The 13075-nt window shown below is 41.5% G+C and overlaps 1 protein-coding gene and 2 non-coding genes across 3 annotated transcripts in view; 1 reads left to right on the top strand and 2 right to left on the bottom strand.

Moving 5' to 3' along the window:
* Positions 1 to 159: 159 nt before the first annotated feature.
* LOC108157111 (nicotinamidase) overlaps positions 160 to 13075 on the top strand; it is a 39665-nt gene continuing 26749 nt past the window's right edge. Inside the window, exon 1 of the mRNA XM_017288986.2 lies at positions 160 to 458. The gene's annotated coding sequence lies outside the window, so the exon portion shown is untranslated. The remainder of the gene's footprint in view (positions 459 to 13075) is intronic.
* Trnav-cac lies at positions 2150 to 2222 on the bottom strand. The gene has a single exon. It is a non-coding gene; the product is annotated as a tRNA-Val (tRNA).
* Positions 3035 to 3107, bottom strand: Trnav-cac. The gene has a single exon. It is a non-coding gene; the product is annotated as a tRNA-Val (tRNA).

Genomic DNA, 13075 nt, shown 5'->3' on the forward strand with positions numbered 1-13075 from the left:
GTATTAGGTTTTCTTTATCAACAAATGGAGGGGGGAATGTATATTTTCGTAAACAAAAACGTGAGTCTGTTTATTGCATAAGCTTGTTCTCCCTCTCTCTGTTGTTGCCGGCTCTCTCTATCTTCCACTGTTTGCTCTCTTTTGGCGCACTCTCTGCGCAGCTTTCACAGCTGACGGGACGCGTTTTTTGTCGCCCTCTCTGTAAGCCGGTTTCTGCGCGTGTTTCTTAGTGGAATATTACACATAAATCACCAATAAACGACTACCGCAAGTGGCCCTAATTATCAATAATTGTAGCACAAACTACAAGTGATTTACAACAGTTCTAAATCATCAAAAATATTCGTATTACCACGGCGATAAGAGGCCGAAATTTCGCGTGTGCCTGTGCGTTTTGTGGAGAAAGCTTTCCTGTATTTTGTTTATACGAAGCTTTCATTTGGCAAAGAAAAAGCGTGGTAGGTACGGCACGGTACACTCATGAGAGCGAAAGCTCAAGAGAAGAGAGTGACTCACGGAGGAGAGTGAGGGGGTCATAAGGGTCATGGTAACATAGAACTTGTTTCACAACAAACGCGGAATTTTTCGTTCGCTTAAGCATGAGCTTGAGCATTCATTTCATATTTTAAGTTGATTTCACAATTTGGACTTGCAAGTGATTTTTAACTATTTTAAGCTTAGCGTTTCTGGTGCGACTTTCACGTTTTAAAATCGATTTCCAAGTGCACGACTTCGATAATAATGTAAATTTTAACATCGTCAACTACATGTAAAGTAAAACGAATAACATAACTTTTCGTCAATGTTAAGTTTGCAGAAAAGCTTTGCGGATCTGTTAAGTTCTACCTGCGATTTTAAGGCAGCATGCGTTTTTCCCCCCGATTTACTAGCGATTTTCAAATGCCTTCTTAAAAACGGGGAAAAAACCACAGGGGGTGTACTTTTTATACCCGATACTCAAAATGAGTATTGGGGTATATTAGATTTGTGGTAAAAGTGGATGTGTGTAACGTCCAGAAGGAATCCTTTCCGACCCCATAAAGTATATATATCTTGATCAGCATCAATAGCCGAGTCGATTGAGCCCTGTCTGTCTGTCCGTCTGTCCGTTCCCTTCAGCGCCTAGTGCTCAAAGACTATAAGAGCTAGAGCAACGTTGCTTTGGATCCAGACTTCTGTGATATGTCACTGCTACAAAAATATTTCAAAACTTCGCCCCGCCCACTTCCGCCCCCACAAAGGACGAAAATCTGTGGCATCCACATTTTTAAAGATACGATAAAACCAAAAACGCAGAATCGTAGAGGATGACTATATGTTCTAGAGTGTGAAATCTCAACCAGATCGTATAATTATTATAGCCAGAATCAAGAAAAAAATTTCATTCTTTCTCGCTCTGTCTCTCTCTAACACACAGGTTTCATGGTCGGTTTTGCCAATTGCAAAATATGAGTTCAAGGATCTCAGAACCTATAAGAGCCAGAGCAACCAAATTTGGTATCCACACTCCAATCATAGATAATGAACATATCTATCAGACTGCTGAATCTGGATCAGATCGCATCATTTTTATACCCAAAAGGAACAAATCAATTTTCACTGGCTAAGCAGCGCCCGACGTCACGCTCAGACTGATTTTCTGTCTCTCTCGCACGCACTCTTTGTCGTGTCGTTCAATATTCGCGGCGTCTGCCGGAGGAGAGCCATACTGACTAAGTATCGGGTATAAATGTAGAGTTGCGGTGTCCGCAGCAACTCACAACGTTCCACCTCGTTTCTGTTAGAGAATGTTTCACTAATGCATTATAATTATATAATTTTCAATTGGAGGCAGAAGAAAAAGATTACACTTATTGAATAATTGCGTTGCTGCCAGTTCTAGGAAAAGGCATATAATGCCAAGATGCTCTTCACTTCCAATGAAAACTGTGATGAGTAATAAAATATATGTACATACCGATATAACTTCCGTTGTGCAATCAAAGAAGGGCTATCTCTTCCAGAAAGAGAAATACTTACAAAGTCAGATCCACAAAAACTAGAAAGACAGAGAGTTTTAAGGAGCTTAAATATTGTTGTTGTAGTATTTTCGTTGGTATAATAAATTTCACAAAAAAATTAAATGAAAAACGGGGGAAAAATAAAGATCTGTTCCCGCCCGGGTTCGAACCGGGGACCTTGTGCGTGTGAAGCACACGTGATAACCGCTACACTACGGAAACTCTTGGATCACGATCGGCTTAAGACTTTTGAAGACCAAAGCCACAAGATATTTCCCTGGAGATCCCAAGAAATCAAACTGTGAGCCAAATTTGAATATTAATCCAAAGAAAAATTTATTTTAAATGTGGAACCTCTTGAATATTTTCAATAAATTGCAACACCATAAATTGTAACCTCCAAAAACAATACTTCCACAAATTTCTATCACAAAAAATCACTTAAGGAAACCAAAAGTACTTTAAAAATAGTTTCTTTTTTTTTTTTTTTTTTTCATGTGGAAAATTTGTATTTTATTGTAAACAAGTTTACTGCTACCTTTCGTGGCAACTTAATCTAGTTTTACATTTAAGGGGAAAAACAATTGATCACAGGAGATACATACTTAAACTTAATGTTACATATATGGAGTAGGTACATACATTATTTAGAATATTTACAAAAAGTTAATGAGATGTTATAGGAGGGATCTAGTAGGGAGATCCAGTGGATGACTCCTTTTGAGTCTTCTTTTCCTTGGCGGGTTAATTAGACGTCTGGCTAGCGCATTAGGGTGACCACCAAGTCGTTGCAAGTACCTTGCTGCATGTAATTGTATAACATCGCCCACTTTGGGAACCTTTAGGTCCCTCTCGATGTCGCTGTTTCGTATGTACCATGGAGCATTGCATATTCGTCGTAGAACTTTTGACTGAGCAACTCTAATTTTATTTAAGTTGGTTTTTAAAAATAGTTTCTTACAAACATAAAATTTCTTCAAAAACAAATTGAATGAAAATCAAGTTTGAGAAAGCAGCAAAAAGAATCTTAGACTTGTTCCCGCCCGGGTTCGAACCGGGGACCTTGTGCGTGTGAAGCACACGTGATAACCGCTACACTACGGAAACAACTGAAATTCCGTCGATGCAATACTGTCCATAGGCCCCGATCGGGTGGGGTTGGGCTGCCATCTACCATTGTACTCGTACCCGTACTATTATTTGCTGAAATCCGTTTGAAATCCATTTCTTCGACTTGTCATTCCACTCCTAATTAGCCCCCCTTTTGTGTCGGAGACGGAGACCGAGACCCACAGGCAGACAATTGGCTGGGCAGAGCCCCAAGGCGGCGTAGGAGGTGGAGTCGATGAGAAAGGAAAGGCATTCAAGGCATGCCTGAAACATGCTGACCAGATTATCAGACCAGAGCCAGGCCAGGAGATGGGAAATGGGATGGAGATGGCAGATAGAGAGGGTGGTGTTTCCTTCACCTTTAAATAAATTCGAGCACGCTGATCCTTGATTAAAATTCCTATTGTCCGGGGACCCCAGAGAGACCTGCCTGGCCGGCTCTTGATTTTGTTCTTTCGTTTCCCTTTTTTGTTCTGGAACGTAATTAATATGCAGGCCAGAGAACGGTCTCTAACTGCTCTGGCACTCGTTATAATTACGCATTTAAATTGGCACAAAGGTTGGCCAGAGAACCAGAGACTGTGGGATATATCCAAAGGAGTCTCCACCATCATCTTCAAACTCTTTGGACGAGGATGCTTCTGCTGCTCCTGCCTCTCTCGAGTGGTTCCATGGGATGTGTGTGTGTGTGTGTGTGTGTGGCCCCACATAAATTTGGGTCAATGGGAAAAACGTCAGAATTGAGTAATTACAACATAATTTTCAATTTTGCAGTTTACGTTGTAAATTAATTTGCGGTCGACATTCCCTTCAGCTCCCCCGCCTCCTCCTGCAGCTCTCTGGCTCTGGTTCTGGCTCTGGCGATTTGCTTAGGCTGAATCGTGACTGGTTTTTGGGGTGGGGCCGCTCGGTCTTTCGTTGGGGAATTGATGGGGTTCGTTGGCGGGCTGTGGTGTGGTGTGGTGTGGGGTCTGCTCTGGTCTGTTGGGGATTGCACAACAATTATAACAACAATTACGGGGACGGACATGGGATTTGCTGTATACACGTATTGTGTTCTGTGTGCTTCACGGTTGGGGGTCTCCCTCTCTCTCTCGGTCTCTCTCAATCTGTCGCCGTTTGTTGTGCATAATTAATTTGCAGTTATTCTACTGGATCGCCTCTTATTACCCTATATCGTACCCCGCGATAGAGAGGCGGTTCGGGTTAAAGGTCAGCTAATTGGTGGCCAATAGCCAAAAACTATTTCCAGTTTAAAATATAGCCCATAAAACACAATTAACTGAATTGATTTCACATTTTTGGGGGGAAAACAGTTGATTTGCGTATTTTAGATATTCGTGTTGTAATTTTTCGGCACTAAAATACCCTAATTATTGTTTATTTTTAAAGATTTATAGTATATTTATTGCTGAATATGATATAAATGATAAAATAATATTTTTTGATACATTTTCTACCCTTAGGCCATGGAAAAGTCTTTGTTTTAAACACTTTTCATTTAAAATGTAAGAAAATACTGAAATTTTCAAGGGTATTGGTTATTTTTATGCATAAAAAGGGTATTTTTCCACCCATTTAGATCCTAAAACGATCTTCAGCTGCCTATAAAACGCTTTCAAAGGGTATCCAAAATGTTGATTGGCCTCAAAAAACTGTTGACAATTTCACAGTTGAATGGATTTTAATTGAAAGAACTAAAAGACAAGCTAGTGTCAATGACACTTCGAGAGAGGGTGCGAGTAGGGTCTTTGGGGGATGGGGAAAGGGCAGGGAAAAGGCAGTTCCCAGCAGCTGTGACAAGATTCCCGGAATCATGTGGGTTGCTTGCTTATGCAAGGGCCTGGGGGGCCTGAGGGGCCTGAGGGGCCTGCGGGGTCGATGGTGGCCGATGGTTGGTGGCGTTGCAATAAAAAATTGACCCGAAAATGTGTAACAAATGTTGTGACATATTTTCGCAACGTTTGCTCTCCGTCCCCCTCCCTGGTCGTCGTGCAAACAATTTCGAACCCGCTGCCAATGATCCTGAAAAGCGCCCAGCGCAAAAGAGTCTGAAAGGATGCTCAGAATGGGTTTTCCAAAAAAGGGAGTTTTCCGGCGCGGGGAACGGTGGGACTGGGGTGACAATGGGGTTTCGGGCAACATTTGATTTCGGCTACATATAACAGAGGAAAACTGTGCAAAAATGAATATGAAAAGCGAAAAGAGTGGGTGGGCGGGTGCGTGTGTGTGTGTGTGTGTGTGTGTGTGTGGGGGTGTGGAAAATCTGTAACTGTAACTGCAACATGGCATGAACTTAATCTGCTGCCGATTGTTTTTCCTACGCTTTTCTCTGGCTAAAAAAGGGGGAACGTGGGGGGGCAGGGAGCGGATGTTGTTGCTCAATTTGTACTCTGCTTCCAAAGGGGGGGGAATGGGGGGGAGCTACTTTGAAAGTAACCCAAATACGGCGCATTTTCCAATATTGCGGCAACAATTTTCATGGATTTTTCGCCTTCTTTTGTTTCTTTCTCTGTTTTTCTCATGAATTGTTTGTATTTGGAAACTCTTGGTATTCGTAATAATGAAACCAACAACCAGATTCGAAGCAGATTTTGGGGATTCGGGACAGGGCGGCGGGGTGTGTTCATTTAATTGAAAAACAAGGCGTGGCATCAGCGGCGGCACTTAAAGCAAAAATTGAGAACAGATGGAGAGCCAGCGAATTGGGGGGAGGGGGGGGGGGGGGGGGGGGGGGGGGGGGGGGGGGGGGAGAGAAAAAACTTACAATAATTGCCCGCACAACAGTTTGAAAAAGACCCAACCCCCACACCCACCCCCGCCCCCTAATGTACTCTGGACTGGCGACTACGGGTCTGCTCGGAGTCGACTCTTTGGTTAACTCTCATCTCAGATGATTACCATCCAGCATCCAGCATCGTATCGTCCAAGCGGCAGATAAAGTTTTGCGGAACCACTTAATGGGTTATTTATAGAGTTTTCCCCCTCCCCACCCTCCCTCCATCCACCAGGCACCGAACTCTGAGTCTCTGAGTGCCGAAAACTAATTAAATTATACAATCAGAAATTTTTGCGTAAACAATGCAGTAAATAATATGTTTTTTGTGTACTACCGGACGGTACTGGACGGTACTGCAGGGGAAGGGGGGAAGAATTTAACCAGAAGTTAAATTTACTTTCAAAATATGAAGTACGAAAACATACTCGCAGAAGGGAGAAAGTTTTCGCTCCGCCTCTTGGAGGCTTAGGAGGCTTTTTTTTCAGCCTCGAACTTTTTGAGTTAATATTTGTTTAAAACAAACATGGAAGAGGTATCTTCCTTAGAAAGAGAGAGAGCGAGAGAGACGGTAATAAACGAAAGAGAAAGAATTAAAAAAAACCCCAAATAACCATCAAAAAACTTTATCGTATAACACTTCGTGGTCTTCGGACCTCTCCTGCATAGAAAAAAAAAACGCAAAAATACCAGAAACTACCCTCTGGCGAATGCTTCAATATGCAATTGACATCAGAAAATACCAAAAAATCCCACAATACATATGAAAAAAAAAAATATATACAAAATACTAATAATACCAGAGACTACCGAAAATATCGAAAAATACCAACCATACTAAAAATACCAATTCTAAAAGAAAATACAAAACATATACAAAATCCTACAAAATACCAGAAACTACCAAAAACTTCTGATTATACTACTAATATAAGACAATACAGAAAAAGTCCAACAATAAAAAACACCAATAATAAGAGAAACTAAAAATAAATACAAAATACTAAGAAAATACCAGAAATAAAATATATATATACAAAATACTAATAATACCAGAGACTACCGAAAATATCGAAAAATACCAACCATACAAAAAATACCAATTCTAAAAGAAAATACAAAACATATACAAAATCCTACAAAATACCAGAAACTACCAAAAACTTCTGATTATACTACTAATATAAGACAATACAGAAAAAGTCCAACAATAAAAAATACCAATAATAAGAGAAACTAAAAATAAATACAAAATACTAAGAAAATACCAGAAACTACCAAAAATGACTGAATACACAAAAAATATCAGAAAATATCGAAAAATACCAACAATACCAAGAAATATAAATACTATTGACTATTCCAAAAATACTATAAATCTAAAAAATACCAGAAACTTTTCGTACTTGTTTGGTATACAAAAAATACCAAAAGTATACTACAAATGCCCAGCAAAAGTTGTAGATATAATCATATACTATTATCCATTCAATATTCGCATTATTCGAAATCGCAAAACAACTTTCTCTTTGATTCGCACACACAAACCTCTCCAGAATCAACTAAGACCCCGGCCTGTATGAACGATTGCCTTGCTTGCTTCCTGAAGACATTCGAATGAATAAACCAAAAGCACAAATTAAATTATATTATTTTCAAAAATCATCAACTATCACTTTACTCTAGTCCACCAGTGGCAGATACAAATGTATATGGTGATAGTGGAAAGCAATAGAATATGATATCTCATTTGCACAGAGCCCCAACCCCCAACCCCCAACCCCGGAACCACCCACCCTCATGACAATGAAACGTTGAGACGATGCAAGAGATATCTCAAATTCTCAAAAGACAAATATGTCTCACAAATCATACTCGTAGTCGTATTGTTGTCTAAGACCACACCCAGTCTCTCTGCCCCTTTCCCCCCCCTCCTTTTGTGTGCTATATATAGTGGCTATATTTATATCAATTTGAATGATATACAAATTTGTATTGTAAACATCTTGGGAGACTATAAACAAGTCCTGGAGGAGGAGGAGGAGGTGGGGGGGGGGGGGGGCAGATTGTAACTCAATATAAGGATGGTTGCAATTTCTCGCCAATTTCCTTTGTGTCCTGCAGCATACACCATTCACCATACACTTCTTTCCATTTGCTATTCCGTATACCACATATCTTCTCTCTTGTGTATATGTGCCGTGGCCGCCATGGCGACCTTTTCATTGGGATCTCCTCTCCTGCTGCTGCCTCATCATCGTGTTATCTGTGTATACACCCCGCAAGCAGGACATCGGCCATGGAGGCCGCCCCTTCCATGTGAGTGTGGAGAGACCATGGAAACGCATTACCCACCTGGCGATATCCTGCCCCTCCCCCTACGAAGCCTCCTCCGTTGCAGGTTGCATTATGCGGGAGGGGGGGGGGGGGCGGACACAATCCACGGACAACAGAGTCGTCTACCTTGTTCTCCTGCTGATGCTGCTGCTGCTGCTGCTCCTTCTGCTGAGGGCAACGCAAAAACCAATAAGTCAAATGACCAAAAAGGCTTAACAGACCATGACGAAAAAAAAAAAAACAGAAACGAAAAGGAAAGAGTGGAGAGTGTTAAGTGGAAATGTGTGTGTGCGTTGGGGAGGGGAGGGGCGGGGCGGGAAAACAACAGCAGCGTGAAGCTGAAAATCAAGAGAAAATCAGCAAAAAAAAAAAATAATAAAAAGAAAAGAATGCGGCACGACACGAGGGGAAAAAAAAGGAAAAGAAAATGAATAAAGAACAAGGAAAATCGAAAAACTATAACTGAAATATAACGACTAGGAGATGCTCTTATAGGGAGAAAAGGGAATGATAGTAGAGGTGGGAGAGGGAGTAAAAGGTGCCTTCGATTGAGTGAGGAATAAGTAAAATGAGAGTTTCTTGTATTAAGAATTTAATTTTCATTAATTTTCGGTATAAAGATCGTGAAAAATATACAAAAATCCTTCCTTTAATGAGAAATTTGTAAGATTTTCTATTTTTAATACGTATCTATCAATCTCTGAGGATCAAAGTCAGAAAAGAATTCGAACCTGAAACCACTCCTATTCAAGTTTCAATCAATCTTTCGCTTTCCTTGCATGTCACGTGTCATGCAGCAGCTTTCCTCGGCCACAGATCGGTTAGATCCCTCCATTATACCCTGTACATTCCTCTACCTTGTCCACTCCCTTGACAATTATTGAAATAATATTCCATCATTTCATCTGTTGTTGACTTCTTCCGAATGAATGGCTTACCTTTTGCGATTCCTTCCACAAACCGTAAAGAAATCCCCCTTAAAGCCTTAAACTACTGCAAATTGCATTGAAAATCTTTGAGACTCGGCTTTGAAACCAAAGTATAAATCTCATTGTTGACTGTTTGCTGCCGTGATTGCCGTATAAGAGTCGAGAGATATACGAGCTACGAGTAAAACTGTGAGAAAGGGGGGGTTGGGTTGGGGCTGGGGCTGGGGCCGATGGATGTCCCATTTGTGCCAAGTGTGTGACAATAAAATGTTTACTGATAGCCCATACCCATTCGCCGGAGACAGGAGGCAGGCAGAACAGCCAGGAAAGCAATTGAATGTGGCACAAAGTGCTCTATCGGTGGCAGGGACTGTGCGAGGGTGCCATCTATTAGAAAAGGTTACCCAGGCCAAGGGAAAAGGAGAGTCCGTCGACTATTATAAATAATAAATGCTGACTGGTCAGCCAAAAGCCCCCCCCCACACACACTCGCCCCCAAGGCTCAACTTTCAGCCAGGAAAAAAATAAAAATAAAAATAAGAAAGACAAAAACAATTTGCTGTCGCTGGAAAAAACCCATTCTCCATTCTTCATTCTTCATCCTGCATCTTTGACTCGGGATTGGGTTTCGCTGTGGCTCTGGGTCTTGGCTTTGGGGAGGTGTTTTTCCGGCTCACGCGCCTCTTGGCTCATAAATCTCGGTGTTTGCCAGAGAAAGAAATAAAGCTAAGCGTGGGTCTGTCCTCCCTGCCATTCCGTGTCCTGTGTCCGTGTGGCACCTGGCAAATTGATTTGTTGGTTTATTTGGTATGCCAGTAGGAGGGGGGACACCCCCTTTCCTTCGTAAATTTCAGGTGTGCCGCCTGTTTGTGTCATAAAATACGAGCCAGCATGAACTGTAGCATAGTGAAGTGTCCTTGTTGGTGCTCCGGCGGCTCCTGCGATGAAATGACATTACGATGAAGTTAAGCAGCAAGCAATTTTCAATTGAAAAGTATCCTGGCGGCTCCGTTCCTTTGATCGATTAAATTCGATGGCCAGCCAACCACTTAATGCCCTTTAATTTAAATCAATCAATCAATCAAGCCAGAGCCAGAGCCATAGTCAGAGCCAGCTGCTGTCAGTCAGTCTCCCATTTTTGCCTCTCATTTTGGGCATAGTTTTTGCCTTACGCCAAGGGGCAGGGCTTTCCGGGGGCTCTGATTTTAAGCAGCTTAAGCAGCCTTCGGTTCAATGACCATTCTCCCTCTCCCTCCCTATCTCTCTTTGGGTCTCACTCTTAAGCTACTTAATTTATTTGGCAAGCGATTTTCCCTTTTGTCTTTACCTATCTTTCCTCTTAAATCTAAATATATATATACTATAGTCAGTGCCGCTCTGTGTTTAGGTTAAGACAATTTAAAGTGGCCCCAAAATTGAAATCAAATCAAATCATTTCCACCCCCCAGCCCCAACCCCAGAGGGGACTCCAGTGACCTGAATTTGAGGGACTCCACAGCCTCCCTCTGGCGCATTCGAATATGTGTGTGTGTGTGTGCCCAACGGAGTGTGTATCTGTGTGCTGTACAAAGGGATTTTGGTCAAGACTTAAGATACATTTAAGGGGCAAACAAGCCATGAAAGGGCTATAGCTAGAGATTTTCTGCAATGTTTAAAAGGGAAAGGCAATTATAGTTCTATTTTTGAATGAGTGACCTTTCCAGCTACCGCTCTCTCTCTGCAAAGCACTTGTTTCTTATGGATACATTATGTAAATATAGATTTCCAAAGATTAAAAGCATCTTTTGATAGAAGAGGGGGGTTTTGCCTAGACAAAAATGTTCGACGAAGGAGGTTCTCTGATTTTGCCGGATTTTCTCATATGTTTCACAGTTTAAGCGGTTTTATTTTTAGGATATCTCATAGATATGTGGGGAAATTATGAAGTTAAACATTTGCAAACATTTCCCATTCGTTCAACTATTATTTGCCATTTTTGGAACACCCTTTTTTCTTTAAACATTTCCTCAATATTTCCCCCCCTGAAACCCGCACCAATCTCCACCCCTTTCACTCTCACTCTCTCCCTTTGATTGCTGTGACCTTTTTTTGGTGTGGGGGGGGGGGGGGGTTGGGGGATGGGGCACGTTTCTGTTTTCTGGAATGCCCTTGGAATCAAAGGCTTTCCATTGCCTGCATGACCTGCATTGGGGAAATGTCATCATTTACCTAACAAAATCTTTCAATATTTCATGACGCAATCAATAAACGTGCACCAGCAACAACCACAAGCCACGTGCCACGTGCCAAGTGCCACTAACAATGCACATAAGTTTTCAGATACATTTCAAGCTGGAGGGGGGAGGGTGGGGCTGGCCTGATTGGCATTCTTAACCCCCCGCCCACACAGGGAGGCGGTGGGCTTTGCTGACATTTAGCTACAATTCGTTCTGCAATTCGTTTCACCTGCATATTTGGCCAATAAATTGGGCTTCCAGGAGCCAGGCAGGCAGGTCCTTCCGTTTGCCGTGTGTGTGTGTGTGTGTGTGTGTGTGTGTGTGCCTTATCCTAACTCCCATCAGCGGCAGTGGCGCCGCCATTGCAGGTGCACTCCCATCGCTGCAGCAGCAAAATGTCAAAGTTCAATGTGCAATTTAAATGCAACACTCTCTGAGGTTCCTTGTGCCGACAAACCGAAAAAGAAAGATGAATAGAAATTGCAAACAATTTGTATTTAAATTTTTGTGTGAGTCTGCCGCATGGTTGCATGCCACCTGCGGCTGTTTTTAATTGGCAAATAAAAATGCCCAAACACGAAAAAAGGATATACGTGTACATATATATATACAGATATATGTATATTTTTTGTGAGCGGAAATGAAAAAATGCATAAATGCTCGCGATTCCAAAAATTGAAATTTATGGGAAAAAATCAAGCGGCCCACCAAAAAAAACACAAAAAGCTAAAGAAAACACAGACACACACACCCAGGGGATCCTTTCGAGGAAATCCCATGGCTGACAGAGCAGAACAGGAAGCATCGATTATTCAAAAACATCCGCAATTGGGAGGAGGACGAGTCGTCCTTATCCAACAATGGAGCGCCATCTGCCCCCCCCCACGCCAGCGCCATCTATGCACGCAGTTTGTCAAAAATTTCATTCAATTTTTTCGGAATCGGAATTTATGGAGGGGTTTGTGGGAGGTGTAAAGGCATGAGCATTGGTGGGAAACGTGGGGCTGTTTGGATACCAAATATTGTAGGGAAAAAGATCGAATTCAGATGAAGAATAGTAAAGAATATATATCTATGATATATGTACTCCAAGAGGGTGCTTACCAGCTCGCTTTGCCTCTCAGGCCTCTAAATTTTTAAGCCATTTCTTGATTCAATTTCCCAAACTTTTCTTCAACATTTTCCCACTCTAAGTGTCTCCAATCTGTCTCTTTTTCTGTCTCTTAAGTACTACCAGATCTTAAAAGATGAGCTAAAAGGATAGTATAGGATTATGTGGGATATATTTACTTCAAGATAGCTTATGACCTCTCATGTTCTGAGCCACTTAGGCCTCGAAAAAAAACATTTCGACTAGTTCTATTTCCTTAGAGAAGGGATCTCTAAATATTATCTCTAGTATTGGGCAAGTATTGATGGAAAGCAGTTGAAATGTTGAACCATTAGAGTACTTTTCTAAGCGAGTATATGGAGTTTATGGTGCTATTTATAAGAAGATTGTCTGTTTTTTTAGTACACATTTTAGGGAAAAAACTAATATGTTAAGAGTGCCCTTAATCTATGATTTTCAGGGAATAAAATGGAGACTAACTCTCATATTTGGAGTAGCCTCAATCCAAACAAAGAACAGCTTAAAGAGGGGTACAATATCCAAAGCATTTGGCGACATATACCTTTGAAATAAACCTGCCACAAAACCTCTGCCTC

This window comes from Drosophila miranda, chromosome 2 (assembly GCF_003369915.1).
Source record: "Drosophila miranda strain MSH22 chromosome 2, D.miranda_PacBio2.1, whole genome shotgun sequence".
Lineage (NCBI taxonomy): Eukaryota > Metazoa > Arthropoda > Insecta > Diptera > Drosophilidae > Drosophila > Drosophila miranda.